Source organism: Falco rusticolus, chromosome 3 (assembly GCF_015220075.1).
Source record: "Falco rusticolus isolate bFalRus1 chromosome 3, bFalRus1.pri, whole genome shotgun sequence".
NCBI classification, from domain to species: Eukaryota; Metazoa; Chordata; class Aves; order Falconiformes; family Falconidae; genus Falco; species Falco rusticolus.
This window is the reverse complement of record NC_051189.1, coordinates 20,968,941-20,986,485: the sequence shown is the minus strand read 5'-3', so window position 1 is coordinate 20,986,485 and position 17,545 is coordinate 20,968,941. Positions and strand designations below refer to the sequence as shown.

Below are 17,545 nucleotides of genomic sequence, written 5' to 3'. Positions count from 1 at the left end.
TTTTTTTCCCTAAGATCTAGGGATCATTTCCTAGAGCAGGACTCCTAGTCAAAGCCAAAACTCTAATTTATTTCACTGAAATCCAGTCCAGGTCAAACGGGGTAATAAAATAATATGGAGTAACAGGCCTAGAGAGAAACCACTGGTTTTTGACCTGGTGACTCTCGAACGACCCCAGCTTGGCACATGGGAAGAAAGAGAGAGCTTTTCTGTCATATTTCAATGTAAGAGTGATGGAAAATGACATTCAAAGTTAATACCTTGTTTCAGTTTTAGGGCCACAAAATTTATTCTGCTTTCCTATTTAGTTAAAATTTTCTGTGCCTGAAAGCAAGTTGCTGGATTTCTGAACACGACAGATTTCATGTTCCAAACTTGTCCATTAGCCTTTTGAATTCATATCCCAGCCTAAATTTCAGTGTATGTCAAACACAAGATGTTAGGCACATTTAGTGCAGTTCTCTGCATGCACATAGCCCCATTCTGGCTTTCGCCTTCTAACAGGGAACCTGCCATCTGCAGTGAAAGCCCCGTCTTCTAAATGCAATTTATAGTTCCTGGGCCATGTTCAGACAGCTTCCTTAGAAGACTCCATCTGTTTTGAAGCTGCGATATGTTTTTTTTTCCTGCTGCTATCATTATAGTCTTTTTCCCAAGCAACTTCATAAACTCTTTTAATGTGTCCTTTCCATCCCTTTTGTAGTCAAAATGCCACACAGCCCTTCAAGTTACCAAGTGATGGTAAAGTTGGTTAAAAAAACCCTCAAATTTTACACAGAAAAATAATAAAAAGGTCATCAATTTTCCTTGTTACCTACAAAGCCAAATCAAATGTTGGTCTTAAATTAATCTAATATTTCAACAATAGGACAAAATTTTATTCTCTTTTCTTCAGATCCGCATTGGCACAACTGTCAGAGTATTTCAGCCATTTGTGCTTCCAGTGTTATTAGCGGAGGGTAACTCGAATCCTTCAACAGTTTCTCCTAGAGAAGGATGTGAAGCAGGTTGACATTCTGCACATACTAACAAGAGAGTGACACAGTTATGCTGGTCATGGTAGAGTACTCCAGAAAATCCCAACAGAATTGAAAAGGCATACATTTTAACTTTCCCTTTGGAAATATCATTTATCTTAATATGTTTCCAGCACACTTTTGTATTTAAAATTCTCTAAAAAAAGATAATGGTATCGAGTGGTTAAATAGATGCTGTTCTTCAAGTCACCAAGTTTGCATAAGAATTATTATTTTGATGATACAGATTTATAAAGCTTATTTATACTTTTTGCCCATTATTTAAACAGTTCAGAAAGAAGAAATCGTAGGCCAAAACGTTTGACAACTAATTGCTGGCTATTAAAACCAACCCTCACTTGACAACTGTGATATGACTAGAAACCATGACCAGCTGAAGTGCTTTTGACAATACCAAGATAATAAATACAGTTTCACTTAAAAAATCTGAAGGAAATTCCATTATTTTTTTTTATGGTAATGTCCTGACTATAGATACTATCAGTACTTTGAAAATTTGGCTCATCTCCAGAAGGAGTCTTCCTGGTTTAGCAGGAGAACAGAGCAGTAGCAGGCAGCACAAGTACAATTCAGTGAAGGCACTGGTAGGCATATCCAAAAAGCATGATATATGTAATTTCTATTGAGACACTTGAATAACTCATGTGGAGTGGAGGTCAGTGCAAAAAGCCACCTGAATCCACTGATGGCACTCTGCAGTCTGCAAACAGGCCAGAAAAGCAGTAACATTTTTGTCTATGCAAAAATAGCTTTTAAATCTACAGAAGGATCACAGCAACTTCACCTGAGAGCTGTCACACTCTAAAAGCTTCAAAATTAAATAGCTTTTTCTCTCCAGGATGCATTTAAGCAATGCTGAACAGGATGATCAATGATAAGGTTATAGCAGAGAATGCACAAAGCTTTCAAATTTCCTTCCCATTGTTGCTCCGCTTCCATTAGCTGCATCAGTGTCTCTACAGCCTCCTAAATTAACTATGTCAGTTTGCTCATATAAATACGGCATATGCTATATATATATCCAAGGGGGTTTTATTTAACGTATGGGTATATTCTGGGATTATATAGAGCTGGGAATACCACACTCTCATGCTTTGCGCAGTACAAAGAGAAAACTCAAGACTAAGAGGAATTGGTCAGGCTGAAATATCCTTTCTGACATTTCACAATGGGCAAATACAACTGTTAAGTTTTTCCTTCTCCATCTAAAGAGATATTATAAATATATCTGAGAAGTCATGGACTAATCTCTTACATACACCCTCGATTCAGTCCATCCCCTCTCTCCTTTGACACTGACTATGGACTTCTTAGTCATTTCAGTAAGTTTACATTTTTTCTCAGTTATTTCTAACAAACCACAGTTACATGGCAGGGAGATGAAAGGTTGAGCGAGATTCTCAGGGCTCATGAGTAAAGTCCCTAACAAGGCACAGCTGATCTACAGACAGACAGACAAAGATATCAACCATGTGTTGAAAATAAACAGTTGCAGTCAATTCCCTCGCACCGGGGAAGTGGGGAATAGCACACTGGCAGTGTCTGAGCAGCAAGAATGACGCTGCCACTTCTCTGAACCGGCACTAGTCCAGTGATGGGAGTATGTTGTTTATACAGTCCTGGTTCCCCTATCTATCTGCTGTTCTCACCATCTTGACCTGACATGAATGGTTTGGAAACCATTTGTTCATGTCTGAAGTGTGAAGTATCACAGTAAGGCAATTCAGTCTGCAAAAGGGCGGCTCTGACAGACAAGAGGTATGTGTATACTAGACATACAAAATTTTACTTATTTTTTATAAACCTTTCTGCTTCTGAACTACCTCATATGCAATGTTCTCAAAGCAATTTGCTAATATTCATAAATCTCAATGTTCTTTGGAAGCTACTGTATAATAAAAATATGCATCAACAGAAGCACAAAAGAAATTTGCATTTGTCCCAAATCATACAGCCTGTCTAAGATAAGGGGTCCTGGCTCCTCCGACTTCATTTATCATACCCTCATCTCCTTCCGAGGCAGTTTACCAAGCTACACAATAGACTTAGAAACACTAACCTGTGAAAAGCCATTTAATACGCTGAAGTAAATATGCCCATCAACAGCAAGTCCACCAGTTTCTGGCGGGCAGTGTCACACTAAATATCTGATATTCTCCTGATCATTTGAAGCAGAATTTTCTTAGCAGTAATTTGACTCCATTGTTGCAGTCAACATACACAAATAGAAAGAATGCTGTAAATGCCTGTATTTTATCAATTGCAATATAGGTTTCAAAGCATTATAAACATGGAAATTGTTAGATACCCTACAGCGTGAGTCCTATAAAAAAATGATTTTAAAAGGATAAAACTACTCTGGGCATATACTTCCAAGTGTATGCTGTAAATATTAACATGTTCCAGCAGGAAAATATAGAGTCCTGATGTTTTCAGTGAAATAAAAACAGAACAAAAATGAACAGGCCCATCAGATGCAGAGTAGATCTAGATTCAGTGTGCTGGAACATGGAATAGAAACAGAATACAAGGACAGACGGAGCATATCAGATGCAGGTGAAGTCATAAAAAGCAGAGGGGAAGCATGTGGCAAAACATATAGTAATGGTACCACTGCTGGTAGTACTTGAGGTAGGTTAATGTCTTCCATAAGGCCCTAAGTGCCACAGGAGCACTGCATTTACCTAAGCTTTTACTTCAATACTACCTGAATTTTCCGCTTTTGCAGACTTCTTGCTGTCACAGACACCAGTCCCTATGATTACATCTGCAACAAATGTCCATCTGTTAAAATGTCACTACTGTTGCAATAGCTTTCTGCAGGGTGTAAATTCCAAATGTAAAATGGCAATTAACTCTACATTGTGGAAAACTTGTTATTTATGTAACTGTTTAGCTTTTTTCAAATGTAACCATACGTTAGGAAAAGAGAAGGTGGCATGTGTTACTAGGTATCTAGACTGTGCACAAACGTTGCAGGTCATTACAAGGAACATCAATGTTCAGCAAAACAAAGATATTTACAGAAGTGAAAACAGTATCTTGGACAAGTAGTGCTCTTCTGTATTACTTTCACTTCAAGCACATATAGAAATTCTTTGGTACGTTCTTAATATCTCACAGTTCTGGCAAGTCAATAATCCAATTGCAGGGAAAAAAAAGGGGGGGGGGGGCTTGTCTTATTTAAAAGCAAATCAACAGTTCAGTCACAATTTTTATGAAGACATAATTCATGTTTAAGAACATAGCTCATGGATGTTTTTAGCACTATCTGTTCAAAACAGACCACTGAAATCAATGAAAAGGAAAATACCTATCAATATGGGGAGGAAAAAAAAAAAGGAGGAGAGAACTATGGTTGAATGATTATTTATTATTATTTAACTAACCAAAGTCCATGTATTTCAGCGCTGGCAGAGACTGTATTTTATTACCTATGAAAGCAGTATGCCTATTGAGAAGTTACTAGTTACTGCATTTTCTACTTGCTATGTGACTTTTCACCAGAGAAACTCTAAATGCTTCACGAAAATGGACAAACATATCAGAAGCACTAAATACAATAACACACTTTCATTATGGACTGATTATTACTGTTTCTACATATAACCAGGGCCTATCTGCTGAAATAAGAAGTCTGCATAGTTTCAGGAAGCAAAACTTCAACTCTTACAGCTGGCAGCTTCCCGAAGGCAAGCAGCCGAGGCAACGCACGCCAGCAGGGGAATCGCACCCAAAGCTACACCATCACAGCTCCAACCGCCAGCGCTGCACCCGCACTGGTCCTGCAGCAGCAAGGCAGAGAAACTGCTCTGCCCCTCCAGGTCAATCATCCCGAGGTGAAACAGCTGTTTTGCCAACACTGCTATGCCTTGGCAAAGATTTGGGGGACAAACTCTGGACCTGCAGAAACCATAATGGCTGGTGAAACAAGATTCTTACAGGGAAAAACCCAGAAAGCCCAGGTATCCGTTTTCCCCTAAGCAGAAAAGTTTTGGCAAGTCTGTTTGTTTTTACGTTGAAAATTGTATTGCTTTTCCTGGCCTGAATCCTATCTTTCAGGACGAAAGGGGAAATTTTGACTAAAACGACATATAATTTTAATTAACTCTTGTTAGTAACATTTAAGGGGTTTCTCTTTTCTGAGCAAAAGAATTCACTTATTCCTGGTTCACACAATGAGAATTACGGTTATCAATTTATTTTTTTTCAGATCAAAACTAGGTTATTGTCTAACTACATTATTCATAGGCTCAAACGATTATGGATATTTTGTAAACAAAAAAAAATCGTAATTATCAGATTGAAAGCAGATGCAGGTCAATGCAACGTAACACTTTACATAACAATCAATAAAAATGTCAATACAAACAACTACTAAAGGCACCATATGACATTCCAATGGGGAAGGAAAAAAAATTTTCTTCATTTTCTACTTAGACGCCTTGCTTCCTTTATCAGCAGATGGCAAGCAAATTACTAGTTCAATCCATATGTCTGTATCTGATAGACAGTGTTTTACAAGTCTGAAATTAGTTTGAAACATTTTGGTGTTGGCCAGACTACAGAGGAAAACAGGATAAGTTTGTCTATTAATGAAAAGTTGGTTTTGTCATAACAAATACTTCCACAAGCTACTACCCATCCAGACTCATTCAGTCACTAATGGAATTTGTACCCAAAGACATAATCTGTGTTTAACAGACTAACAATTTGTAGTTTCATCCATTCTGCTCTGCTGCTGTGCTCCAACATGTCTCCTTCCACGCTGAGGTTTGCTTAGTGGTGCTGATGAAAGCAAGCAAGGCCATGAGAATATTTTTGGTAGGAAGGGTATCAGATCTCCAGGGCCATTTATGTGCATGCATTTGTAGGCTTTCGAAAGAGAACCTGTCAGAGCAAAGCCCATGCAGACCAGTACCCCAGCTCCAACGATGGCAAAGTGCAGATGCTGAGAAGATGATTTAAACAATTTTGCTTAATCTCTCCCCATCAGGAAGCCTCCCTTTGCAGTGCAGACAATGTATATTTCAGGAAAGGCAGATCAGAACGCCTAGACAGTTCTTCTAACAGAATTAATGGTTTGGTAATTTCTCTTTCAAAAGAAAGCTCTAAATTTGGAATATTTCGATAACTTTTACTATAGAAAACTGTGAGTTTCACGAAGATTGGTGGGGGACAGAGAGCGCCACACCAAGCTAAAGAAGACAAGAAAAGAGCGGTTACAGTGATGTTTCCTTGCAACCTGGCCAAGCAAAGAGGAAAGCAGATCTATACTGATGAAAACAGCCAACAGCGGGGGTCTGGAGGCATTCACAGCCAGGCAGAGCACCAGGCACACCCTGCAGCTCTAGGCACTGGAAGCCCTTCGGCATAGACAGCTGGATGGAGGTCCTGGTAACTTCCTAGCACTTACAACATTTAACTTCTCTGCTAAGGACCTGCAGAACCAGCACCGATAAAACATTTCTCAACCCAGTGTTTTTAAAGACTTTCTTTCCTTACAATAGTGATGTACCTGGGTGACTGGTGTCCAAAATGGCTTATGCTTCACTTCTTAAGGAGGACATCACTAAGAAAGCATCCAAATACCTTTAGCAGTGATTAAGGCTTCACCCCAGGCTGTCTATTCACTCACTGAAATGATGCATTTCAGAAAAAGTTCAGCCAAGAGGCCTATACCAATGCCAACTCAGGAGACTGAAGTCCAACAAAACACCTCTCCTGAGATACATGCAGCCAGTCATGAGGTTTGACTAAAACTGAGTCTTATGTGAGGAGTCATTTAGCTGAGCATTATACCAAGAAACTGAGGGACCCAATTTAACAGATATCAACTCTCCTCTTAATTTTTTTTGATAAGTCCCTACACCAAACGTGCTGACAGTTCTTACGCGTAACCACTGCAAAGACCTCTACCCTTCAACCATTTAGTTGGCTATTAGAAGGCAAAGGCAAATTGATTAAGTGATGATTAAATTCACAGTCTTAAAGGCATGAGAAGATCTATTTAAAAATCCACACAGATTTAGAACTTCTGCTAAGCAGAACAAAATTTTATGTAATGGAAAATTCAGTCAAGTTGTTAACATGCTCTTTGCTTTAAAAATTATTAATATTAGTCCTACAAACCATTTGGCTATATAACCACAGAAATTCTGTGTTCAGTGGAAAAACCTTTTCATTTTTAACTTAAAAAGAAATCCAATTCTTAATTTCCATTCCAATTTTTAAACCGGATTTAAAATTAGTAAACAAACCAGTAAAACACATGTACACACACAAACATATGTAGGTGCCAAGCTGTTTATAAGCCTTGAAGCCTACAAGGTTTTAATCACATTTTCCATTAACTCTCCCCAGCCTCTCAAACATTGCATTAGGTAGGGTTTATGAGAATTTTCAACGAAATGAGATATTCAAGTTTCTAGCATACCTCAGTCAAATATAAATGAATTTCAGTAATATGCTAACAGGTACTGCGCTACTGTCAATGGAGAGTTTTACAGATGTTTGTCGTTTTTATCAGCTGCAGGGAGGAATGCCAAAATTATCACCATAGCTGAGTCCATTAACTGAATTGTGAAGAAAATGCTTTTCTCAAGAAAAAGGCTGACTAAGCTTATTCTGGATGATACAAACTTTTAAATGGATCTGGAATACATCCACTTCAGGCTGGGAGAGGAGCTGCCATGAAATGTCAAAAAAATACGGGGTATACCTCAGTATTTCTAACTCAAAAGAATAACCCCATGAACATTAAAGCAGTTGCTATCAGAAAAAAGTCAAAAATATGTGAAGATATTATTCTCCATATGTCTTATAAAGGGGATAATAGTGGTATATTAAGTTTTGCTTTGATTTGAAAGCTTTCACGTTGCGGTGTCTGCCTTACAGCCTTTTAGTCATGTACAGACTGGAGTAGCGAGAGCTTTGAAGTGCCCAACTTCCACTGAAGTTTCTAACACTTTTTTAATAAGTCTGAAGAGGTCTGTGTGTGATTTACTGTAATTTCGGAACAAGCTCAGAAATTCACCCCAACACAAGAAGACAGAGTTTCTTGAGAAAGGAATGGGAGTGTCATTTGAGCTCAGTATCACTGTCGAGGCGCAGCAGCAGAGCAGCATAAAAATACTTTAGCAACATGATGAAGTCAAATTCACAATACTGGATATGTAAATGATGATACTCAGAGCTTTAAGGGGAAACACGACAAAGTTGTGTACAGATGAGAATTTTTTTTTTTTTTTTGCAACCAGTAAATATAGTTTTAAGTGATTCACAGCTGATTTTTATAATCTCAATGAGGCATCTGTGATCAAACTCTATTTGTAGCATCATAATAAATTTGCCCCCCACCTACTAAAATTAGTTCTAAGCATCCAAAATTCCCATTTGAACATCTGACTGAACAAAACAGGAATTGCTCCATGCCAAAAACTGGAGGAAATAGACCTAAAATATGCCATTTTCTCACCAGAAATTGTAGGCTCCCAGAATAACATTTGAATTAAAACTCATTCCAAGCTTGTTTGCATTGCTACTCGTTCCCATTCATAACAAATTTCTTGACAAATGTTCTGATTATTTCTCTTTTTTCCTCACTTTTTTTAATTTAAACATAATTTTCAAATCACAGACAGTCTTTGCAAGGAGAAACAGCCGATCGTACAACCCATCTGAAAATGGAGAGGGTGGAATTTTACTCACAGCAAGTGCTGGAGGCAACTCACATGATTAAAGACTGCATTGTAAGCCATCATTAAAAGTCTTCCTCCCATAAGTGAAAATGTGTACTTTGCCACTATACACATCAGAGGCATATAAACCAAAATGAGGTAAAAGTCAAACAAGAAATGCAAATGCCTCACTCCAAAACTCCTGCCTGCTTTTTTTTTTTTTTTTCCCTCCCCAGGCTGAAGGAAAGAATAGAAATTTTAACAAAGTTAAAATTAAAATTGTAATCTGTTTCTTAATTTCTTCTCTTTCACGGGTAATCTTGTAAAAAGTTACATCATCATGCCTAGAGAAGTTAAGTGGAAATATTGACTCAGGGTGCCTATGGATCAGGATCTTCCCACTACAATGATAGTGTTGCACAATACAGAGTTTAATGCATCTCTCTTCACTCTCACCTTTCAAGATGGGAAACTGCTCTTACTCCCATTTTGCAGACAGAATTAGGAGACTAAGGCCTAGAGCAGCTAAGAAATCACAGGGAATTAACCATCTAACCAGGACAAATATGATCCACCAACCTGAGATTTGCAAACCTCAGACAGCACAGGGATACACAAACTCAGCAAAGAGTTCAAAGTCCATTTGCAAGCTACCTGGAAAGTGCTGCATAGCCTGAGCTACCACACCACCACTTGTTTCAGAAACCTAACACTGTGCACAATGCAAAAGGAGAGAACATGCTTATTCCTCCTTCTGTCTTTATGCACAAATTATAACCTATTTGAATTCTAAATAATGTAACCTGCAATACGGAATACATGTATTTATGGATTTATATGGCATAGACATATTATCACTACAACAACGATTGCAAGATTTTCTGAAATATACATAATGCTACTTAGAAAAACATCAACAGAAACATTTAGCCATTGTTAAGCGTAATTTTAAAAACAGGACTTGGTACAAGAAATAAATTATATTAGGCAGGAAATTGCACACTAAATCAATTGTGCTGCATTAGAGATCTTAAAATTAAGACTACTTCCAAGGTGGCTGTATGCATATTCTGAGCAGTACTAAGGTATCAAAAGATGTCCCAGAAAACCTTTTGTATATCTGACACATATATATATTTATATATTTCTTTTTCAGCACACATCTGTTCACATAACAAATATTTTTCATAGTTGTCATTTTTAACAGGGTGTATTAACCCCTAGATACCTCCATGGAAAAAATCACAGAACATGTGTGTGCACTGTTGATTCATAGATCTGTTTTTAAATCTTCACCATTTTTTATTTGTTCAGATGTGGATAGCATCTGGATTCCTTCAAATCAATTATAATTAGAATGCTCTCTTCTTAGTCCAATAGATTAAACATTTATTTGCTGTCTATCATAACATCCCTCCTCTAAAAAGAGTGTATTTATTGTGTCTTTTAATTACCAAATACATGTAGACGGTTGTCTGAAATTCAACACAGAAAGCAGCTCTGCACTTCCAGATGTTAGATGTATCTTCACATAGATTTTCACTGTTCAGCACCATAGTACTTCAGGCAAAAATAGAATTATGCACAATCCTTGCCTGCATTCATCTATGAAATTTAATTTTCCATTGAAAATCTACAAGTTAGCAGCAAGTTCTGCCCTCAGCCATGAATGTGTGTTTCCTATTGGATCCAGTTTCTAAATGCAATTGAAGCTTCCATTTCACTTCAGGTATATAATCTAATGCAAAGTACTACTAGCAATACAGAACAATAACAGGGCTGTATAATGGTTATAGTTGCACTTAACTTCTCAAAACTTTGGGAAAGCTCAACTAATTATTGAAATTAGTCATCGTGCAAGAAGCTACATTTACTTTCTTCCCACTTTAAACAAGGCTTCCCATTGACAGTTCTCAGGATTGTTTAGACTGGAGGGAGCTGCTGCTGCTGTTTGCCTTTGCAGTGCCCACAGCTGTGCTCCATACCCTGACACTGCTTTAACTGAGCTGCATCCACTGTGAGTGCAATTTTAAAAAGATAAAATAAAAAAAAAAAAATATCAGGAATGTATTTGAAGACAGTAAAAAAAAGGAAAAAAAAGAAAAGAAAAGCTGTTTACTAGGATTGGTCATTCCTAAAGGAAAAATGTTTCCTCATTTTGTGTGTCCAGTATGGAGCAAGGGGGTATGACTAAGGGCTGCAGGACTGAGTTGTTTCCAGTGTCAGCTAGGGCGGCTCAGTAGTGCAGAGGGGCTGAGCTGTGAGGGAGACCTTCAAGCCTCTACCCAGAGCGAGAGAAGCTCTGCCTTCCACTGCTGCACACCAAGGGCTCCTGCTCAGGCTGTGTGACAGTGTTGGGAGCCCCTCTGTGCCCAGACCCCCACCCAGCCCAGAGCGCTGGGGCCTGCTGGGCAGAGCTGCACCCAGGTGCCAAGGATACTACCACCCCCACGCCAAGTTCAATATCCGCCATTCCCACGGCACGGAGCAGCTCCCTCAGGCACCTGGGTGATGGCCACCCAGCAAAGCCAAGCCCCAGCGCAGGCGTGCAGCATCCAGGTGACAACGTTGCACTGCCCTTTCCTGCTCCCACCACCACCGGGACACTGCATACCAGACCGCAGAGAGCCAAAGAGAGATTGTCCTACTTGAACTAGGAAGGGTAACAGAAAATTGAGTTAACTGCATCTGACACAGATCATCAATCTGTTTTGGCTGCTCAGTTCAATACAAGAAAGCATTCTTTTGTTCTCATCTTCATTACCATCTCTCCTAACCGAATCAAGCAGCTTGTTTTAAATCAGGAATTATCTCAGTTTTCCCTGCTTGAATCATTGTTATTGATCATAGCAACTTCAATAAATCCTGCTGCTTACGCAGCGGCCCGGGGGCCCATACCCATCTCCCCAGCCCTTTGTTCCACATACTGATTCACCTTTTCATCAAGGATTTTGACGTCGCTGCTGCCCTTTCGCATTATTACCGTGCCCCACCCAAATAATGATTTTATCGTTTAATTCTTTTCTAAACCGCATTTCGCAAAAGGGAAAAGTAAAAAAAAAAAAAAAAAAATGCATGGACGGGTGGGTAAACATGCACGAGGTGGGGTTGTCTCTCCACATGACAGACACACCCTACACAAAACCCAAAAGCATGCCTTTAATTGGGCAGGTTAACATTTTTCTAAAAGTTACTTTCTAGTCCTATCTGATCACTCTGTCAGGATGAGTAATGCAAAACATTCAATTTCTTGTGGGTTTGGTTCCAGTAGTTACTAAAAGCAGCCAAGTACATGTTTGTTTCTAAACTACTTGAAACCTTCAGAAAGCTATTTTAGCTTAGTTTGTGAGCCCTTCACCAGCACAGGGATTTTACCCGCCTCAGTTCTGCGCAGGAAACCTGACACTTCAAAATCATTTCTCTCCAAATCCTAACTTTATTTCCTCATTTTCTTTGTCAGACGATTCTTGCCATTTCCCAGGATGTAGCTGTATTTAAAAAAGTAGCCCACTGCCTCCCCTGGCAGAGACTTGTGGAAACAGGTGCTTCTAAAAAAACCCAAAGACTCTGGCGGCTCTGACCTGACAGCGCTCTGTGCATTAGTAAGACACAGTGCCTGCTGAGTTCCCCTCTGCTAATTAGAGGACCTGTATGGCAATGAATGGCCTTGACTATAAATACTTCCTGAAAGATCTCTAACAGAGTCAGAGGAAATGGGAAAAAAATGAGATGCAGCTACAGAGAAACTATTTCAGATGTTTCTTTTAAAGGGCTGCTTTTTCTTTCCCAAAGTGGCTGAGGGATGAGATGCAGCGTCCGAGACCTCCATCAACTTAAATGTAAAATGTACGATACAATTATACACCTTTACATTTGATTCTGTAGATAAACTGTGAAGATGCTGCTATCAAAACATGGTTGGAAGTGGGACACAATGCCTAAGCGCACAAAAACTTCCATTCATTACACTGTAGTGACCGCTGAAAAATCACATTTAAACCAAGATCCCGCTCTGTGTGCTTGAACCTTCCAGTGCTGCTTCTTGTGCTCCTGCTAAAGGCAGCAGCAATACTTCCACCAAAATCAGACAGGCAGGTTTTACCTCAAAGGTATGTTAGCCTTCTGGCCAAAACCTGAATGTTTAAAGAAGTCTTTTGAAAATCACAAATGCCAGTTCAGCATTTCCATTGCTTTGCAGCTATCTGGCATCTACCTCTGTGGGTAACAGGAGTCAGTACATTATAACAGGAGAAAAAAATGTTTCACCACTAGGGATTCTGTCTGATACTTTCTACACCGATATTAAATCAATTATATGTAAATTTACTACACACATACCAATTGCTTATTTTAAAATTAGCTCTGTCAATCAGCCACATAAGAGAATGCAAAACAGGGAGAGGGGAAATAACTTTTCCTGATTTCCTGTCTCCCTCAAATTTAAAGCCATATAACCAGCTCTAGACATAACCCTGTATGAAATATCAGAAGTGTAAATATCACAGACAAAAAGAAAATAACTCTTCTTAAAGTAAATGGAAACTTCCTTGAAATGCTGTGATTTCCTGTAGTGTGTAAACGGTCTGACCATTATGGTGCAAAATAATCTCAATTTAATAGAAGAGCTGCTTGTATCCTTTGCCCCATATAAAAGGCTCATAGCAAAGGTTAACGTAACGTCAGTTAGATACGTAATGTTACAGCTTGCAATCTGCCTTTGATAAAAAGCACCAGTACCTTTGCAATAATTTGACAGTACACAAATCCCCCCATTACATAAATTCAGATTAACACACAGGCATCATCCTCCTGTTGCCTTCAGGTCTATGCAGCACCATGGGACACACCGATCCTTGCTATTCTGCATCTGCATCATCGGCTAAACTGCCATGCAAGGCAGCAGGGTTTACCAGGACTTTTAGGTGGGCTAACTAAGGCTGCGTATAGGTTTGAAGGCTCAGGCTGCAGTTCACAATTTTGTAGAAAACTTTGTTCTGCAATGTCCACACATACCAAAACAGGACACTTCATTTAAAATCAGTTTAGCAAAAAGTTCCTGTTGTCCAAGATCTGCATTGTCAAAGCATTAAACAATCTGCCTGGCCTGTAGTCCTCTGGCTGCCAATTTGCTACCCAAAAAAAAGGAACATTTTTGCATCTCAATAGACCTTCCAGTATCAACAAATCTTTAAACTATAAAATCAGCCACTCTAAGGAAGAGCTGAAATAATGTCTACATTGTACCACGCTGAGGTACATTTTTTGTAATTCCCATTTGCATAACATACCAATATGCTGTAAGTACAGCTGCTGGAAACATTTTAATAAGAAAAATAAATTAAAGCTACTCACAGAAGTGTACCAAGCCCCTGAGAAAGATTCTATTACATACACACAGCTTGGAAGTGCTCTCGGGGAAAAAGGTGCATCCACTGCCTATGTGCGTTTGCACACATGCGGAGTTCAAGCTATTGCCACTGCACCATCCCCAGTTCCCAAAAGTCACAAACGATTCAGTCTTTTAGCTGCTAAAAAGGAAAGAAATCCTACCCCAATGACTCCCACGAATAATCTACTGTAGTGCAGAGTCTGGGGAGGGAACACGTCCATCATGCATGGAAGGAATGCAAGAAAGCAGCATATAAACGGCTTACACAACATGCAAAGCTGAAAACCACTCCAAGTGATTTCAAAAAGTTTGTAATTATCCTGTAGGCATTAAGGATCTCTATGGGCAATTTTCAACCCTGCCCCAGCTGATGTGTATCATCTATGATATTTTATTACAATGCTAATTGCCTCTAAACTCACTATCTAGAAAACTCACTTGCAATATTATCCTCTATCTATATGAAAAAACGTGAAAAACATGATCTCCCCTTTCCCTTCCCCCCATCATGAGAGAACTGAAAAATGAAAAGCACATGGTATTACTGCTACTGTCAAATCATCACAAATCATTTGTAATAGGCAGAACCACTTTATAAATACTGAAATATATATTCAGTCCATTTCTCACGGTGTTTATTCACAGAGTTATCCTAAATTTTTGGCTTCCTCTCTGTCAGACTTTGGGGGGAAAAAAAAGAAGGTGTCCAAAGTGACAACTTTTAGCACAACATTAGCTATTTCTACTAGTTGTTTCACATTAGAAAAATTAATTTCTCTAAAAGTGGATAATTATGAGAGATCTGCTTAACAATACAGAATATATTTTTTTTATTTCAGAGGATTACAAAAATCAGCTCTTTCGAGAATGGAAGGGAAGTTAGTTTCTGAACAATTTCTAATTCTGTTTGGGCCAAGTGAGCTTCCAGGCATACATATAAAATATATGTATGTCAGGTAACACCCGACACTAAGCTCCCACTGGTCAAGCTGACCATCACTTTGTCTTCTAATTTCCTGGCTCAAGTACTGCATCCCATAACTCTGTCTACAGAAAACTAAATGAAGAGCAAAACAAAGGAGTTAGGTTTCTATGATCTTTTCCACAGATCCAGGGTAACAGGGAATTAATATCACTCATGAAATCATACTCCTTCATCTTCCACCATCTCCTGCCCTTCAGATCACCCCTTACCTTCAAGAAGTTTGAAATCTCGCTATTTTCCTCTATCCATCAATAGTGATGAAATATATATATGATTAGGGACTCTGTTCAGCAGGTGAAGGAAGCTAACTTCCTTCCCTTTTTTTTTTTTTTAAAAATATTCAAATTGACAAAGGCAACTTGTCCAATTTTCAAAGAAGAAAAGTGTAAATTAAAGTATTATAACTCAGGCAAAGACCCAGACAAACAAGTCCTTGGCACAGCAGAGTTCAAAGACCAAGGCAGCTGAAGGTGTTCACAAAAGTAATTCCTCTTTGAAGGTGTTGGTATGGTCTCACTGGTCAGTATAGACCTAATCCGCTAATAAATCCTTTTACAAACCTTATAAAAGAAAAGTTGGGTTGCACATTTTAAAATACAAGGAAATAATTTATATATATTATTAACACAGAAAAATAAGACGTTTCTTTTTGCCTCCCAGAAAACCATGGAAATTACAGGTAGTTCATATTTCTGAATATCCAGAAATTATCAAAATATATCCAAAGTGATAAAAATATTAATTTGAAAAAAAAATAGTGCTTTTCTATAAAGACTTTAAAAAAGTGTCTGAACTTATTTTAAAAAAGGGCATAAGAAGCAGCCAGTGTACAGTGTCCCCTTCTATATTAACCAATAGCTAAAACTGATAATATAATGTCCTTATTTTACTGCTTACTAATATTTTAGGCTCCAGCTACCCATTTAGACCTTACAGAGTTGATTCTGCATACTGCCATGTCCCTTTGCAGATTTTTGTTTAGTTGGCTTTTTTCATTCTTTAGTAGTCAAAACAAGAAATGAAAATTATTCGTATTCTGATAACCCACAATATAAATGGCTCCTCTGGCCAATACGTTTTTGCATTGCTAAGAACTAATACAATAACTGAAGTGGTATGTAATTAGCATCATATGTAGAGCATGAATTCCATTGCTAGTCAGATATATATGTATGTATAGTTATAAATATTTCCAAATGGAGGAGAGAATTATAATCCTGCCATTCACAGTAAGGACACACCCAGGTTTGCAACAGGGAACCTGTCATATCGTAACTGCTTCTCATACACTTAAAATCTGTCAACAATAACTGTTCACGATCTCTAAGGTACAAAACACTGTGGTCCCCCTAAATTGCATGCAGGTTTTAAGTGACAGACACATTATTTTATAATTAGAATAACTGCAGTATTTTTAAGACCACTGACTTCATTTAAGAAGAGCTTGTAAGACTTAACATATGTATACAGATACACCTATGTATAATCTTAGCAGACCACGGAATAAAACATTTATCTTGCCTTTTGTCTTCTGACATGTTGTGCACTCTTACAGTCATGGATATTATGGTTTTAAATATTATTGTAAAACACAATAAATAAAAATAGCTGATCATCACGTCCATTCTAGTGAGGTTTGTTTGCAGACCAAACACTCCTGTGGCAAGTTTCTAGAAGTTCAGATAGAGAGCAGCCCCTGCAAACACACAGTGATGACTCCAGGAGAAAAGCACTTATTTGTCTCCCTGTTCAGCTCCCCATAATTTGAGAGCTTTTCTAACCTCAGATTCCTCTACAGTGGGAAAAGCACACCTTGACGGAAGGGCCAGTTCCTTATATATAGGTCCTTTTGTTCAAAAAAAAAGACAGAATGGGAATTATTTAGTGTGAAAAATACTCTCCTTTTCTTATCACCCAAGATTCTTCCTTTTTTTCTTTTGCTTTCAAGGCAACTAGACAAGTGTCAAAATTTATGTATAATTATGTTGCTTTAAAAACAAAAAGAGGTTATTTTTTATTCATATTTAGCTCAGGTTTCATATTCTTAGATATTTAATAATGTGAAATCTTGCTTAAGTGTGAACTGTCACACCACCACAAAATTTAAGAGGTGATTAGTTGTTTTAGTGTAACAGATGTGCAGCCTTCTGGGGTTCTAAACCTTCCTTCTTCAAATGCAACATCAACCTGCACAGCTAGTAGGAATGATTAAACAAAATTCAATCAGATCTAAATAGCAAAAGCAGAAGCACTTGATTACTAATACTACATTAATATATACATTGTTTTATGCAAACATTTTGGAACATTTACCTGCCTGTTTAGCTCTACAGGTTTGAGTCTTTCAGTCTTTCCTGGATTTTTTATTTTTTTATCTATGCATGAAAAAAACCCCAACCACATCACTCTGGAACTGAAGAAATTCTTTGCATGCCTAATTAAACGTAACATATAT

At 38.2% G+C, this 17,545-nt stretch overlaps 1 protein-coding gene across 1 annotated transcript in view; it reads right to left on the bottom strand.

The window, feature by feature from the left end:
- TRPS1 (transcriptional repressor GATA binding 1) overlaps window positions 1-17,545 on the bottom strand; it is a 219,957-nt gene that overhangs the window by 137,130 nt on the left and 65,282 nt on the right. The gene's annotated exons all lie outside the window — the stretch shown is intronic.